General features: G+C 54.2%; 1 non-coding gene and 1 pseudogene across 1 annotated transcript; both read right to left on the bottom strand.

The window, feature by feature from the left end:
- Window positions 1–151, bottom strand: part of LOC121866761 — a pseudogene marked incomplete at its 3' end in the record, with an annotated part of 3,979 nt that extends 3,828 nt beyond the window's left edge.
- A 1,100-nt stretch (window positions 152–1,251) lies between these two features.
- Window positions 1,252–1,415, bottom strand: LOC121866760. Its single transcript, XR_006089017.1, has one exon. It is a non-coding gene; the product is annotated as a 5.8S ribosomal RNA (ribosomal RNA).
- Window positions 1,416–2,500: the final 1,085 nt, after the last annotated feature.

The following is a 2,500-nucleotide window of genomic DNA, read 5'->3' as shown; positions in this document are numbered from 1 at the left end:
GCAACACCCCTCGTGCCCGAAGACATCGAGGTTATGCGCTGGGCTTTTCCCGGTTCGGTCGCCCTTACTAAGGGAATCCCTGTTGGTTTCTTTTCCTCCGCTTATTAATATGCTTAAATTTGGCGGGTAGCTCTCTCCTACTACGAGGTCGATCGTGGTCTCATCATCCTTAGGGGGAACAAGTTCCCCAACCACGAAGCGGAAGACGCTCTGCCACCGACTTTCTTCACCACCGACATTACCAGGCAGGAAGGTTTGAGGGGCTTGTCGCGGGGGTACCAGCGGCCATGGCGCCGGCACTCCCACCCCTGACTCCGTTCCTTCTCATTGGGTGGTAAATAGCCAATAGGAAAAGTGTTCCAGCAGAACATCTCTCGCAGAGTCATATACACACACAGTTTTAATGCATATACGCTCGTGTTCCGCCCTTACTCGGCCGCACCTTTGCCGCTTAAACTTTGACCTCTTTCCCCGTTCCCGCATGCCACAGCAGTGGCACTTGTTTATCCGGAGAAAGAGAGCGAGAGTCGCAGTATTAATTGGCGTGAGCGGCCTTTCCGGCTGCAGAACTAGTGCTCTATCCCGGCGAGCGCCGTTATGAGGCGCAACACCGTCTTTAACGCGTTTAGAGAGAACTCCCCTGCCTCCCTCCCAGTCATGAGATAGACGTGGACTCGTGGCGAACTCTCAAAGAGAACGCCCACACCGCGTCTGACCGTGGGAGAGGGTGGAGGAGCGCGTGAGGAAGAGCACGGCGTCACCCAAGCATTCTCATCTCTCTGCCTGCACCACTACATGGTAGACTGCGGGCCCAGGCGCACTCATCAATTTAGGTTCCACTGCAATGCATGCCAAGCACTCTTTTCGAGGTGATAGACGAAATTCCGGCGGGGCTTACTTAAAGATATCCGACCCGGTTTCGTTTCCTCTTCGTGGGATGGAGTGCCTCTTAGAACATGTGCAGCATCAGCCATGAGCGGCCGACGGCCATTCGTGTCTCTGTGGACAGCAGGCAAAAGAGCGCCGCCTCCAGTTATTTGCGAGGGCGACAACTGTCGCTCTGTTGTGGTTGAATGTGGGTGCGCCAAGTCCATGGACTTGCTAGTGATAGGCTTGCTTGTTTTTAAGGGCACGCCTCGCGCAAGGCGCGGGCGATTAAACCCCAAGGCGGAAGCTCGGTTCGGGTTACCCTCGTGTCGGGGAGACAGTCAGCAGGCACCGAACTCGCGGCAACCGATGGATGTATATTTCCGACCCTCGTAGAGGAGTGGCGGCGACAAGCTCATATGGCTGCCGCCGCCGCAATATGCGTTCAACTTGTCGATGTATCTGGTATTCTTGCGATTCACATACCGACACGCAGTTTGCTGCTGTCTTCATCGACCCACGAGCCGAGTGATCCCCCGTTAAGAGTTGTGTATTTGCCATTTGGTCTTTTTGCGACTAACCATCACAGGTCGAGTCTCGATGAAAGGGTTTGACAGATATAGCCCAAGTTTGTGGTTTGGGTTTGGCCGGACGGCTTGTTGTTGTTTTTTGACACTAGAATTTCACTCTTTTTGGGTCAAGAGGCTTATTCGCCGGTAGTAAGGAACGGACGGGCAGCTGTCCAAAGCCCTGTCCGTCCTCCTCCGGTCTTCGCGCTCTCGCCCGAGTGTGGTCCACCCACAGCGTGGTACCTATTTTTGGTGCGGGGGCCGGGATTGTCCTCTTTCCCTGCTGGAGTTGCCAGAGCATAGCCCGAGACCGCCCAAATCAGGAGAGTAGTAGTTTTAAGAGCGCCCCGTTCTCTTTCTCTCTGTTAATGATCCTTCCGCAGGTTCACCTACGGAAACCTTGTTACGACTTTTACTTCCTCTAAATGATCAAGTTTGGACATCTTTCCGTCAGCTCGAGGCGACGACCCCAGAAAACCCTCGCGGGCAACGGGGCCGACAATCCAAGAGCGCCAGTCCGAAGGCCTCACTAAATCATTCAATCGGTAGTAGCGACGGGCGGTGTGTACAAAGGGCAGGGACGTAGTCAGCGCAAGCTGATGACTTGCACTTACTGGGAATTCCTCGTTCATGGGAAACAATTGCAAGCCCCAATCCCTATCAAGAAAGGCTTTGAACGGGTTACCCGCTCCTCTCGGAGGGGGAAAACTCGTTGATCCCTTCAGTGTAGCGCGCGTGCGGCCCAGAACATCTAAGGGCATCACAGACCTGTTATTGCTCAATCTCGTGCGGCTAGAATTGCCGCTTATCCCTCTAAGAAGAAGTTGCGAACTGGACACCATTTTCTGGAGATCCGTCGACTACTTAGTAGGCCAGAGTCTCGTTCGTTATCGGAATTAACCAGACAAATCGCTCCACCAACTAAGAACGGCCATGCACCACCACCCACCGAATCGAGAAAGAGCTCTCAATCTGTCAATCCTTCCGGTGTCTGGGCCTGGTGAGGTTTTCCGTGTTGAGTCAAATTAAGCCGCAGGCTCCACTCCTGGTGGTGCCCTTCCGTC

Source organism: Homarus americanus, unplaced genomic scaffold (genome assembly GCF_018991925.1).
Source record: "Homarus americanus isolate GMGI-L3 unplaced genomic scaffold, GMGI_Hamer_2.0 scaffold9965, whole genome shotgun sequence".
NCBI lineage: Eukaryota > Metazoa > Arthropoda > Malacostraca > Decapoda > Nephropidae > Homarus > Homarus americanus.
The sequence above is the reverse complement of the archived record's forward strand: the minus strand, read 5'-3'. Positions and strand labels throughout refer to the sequence as shown.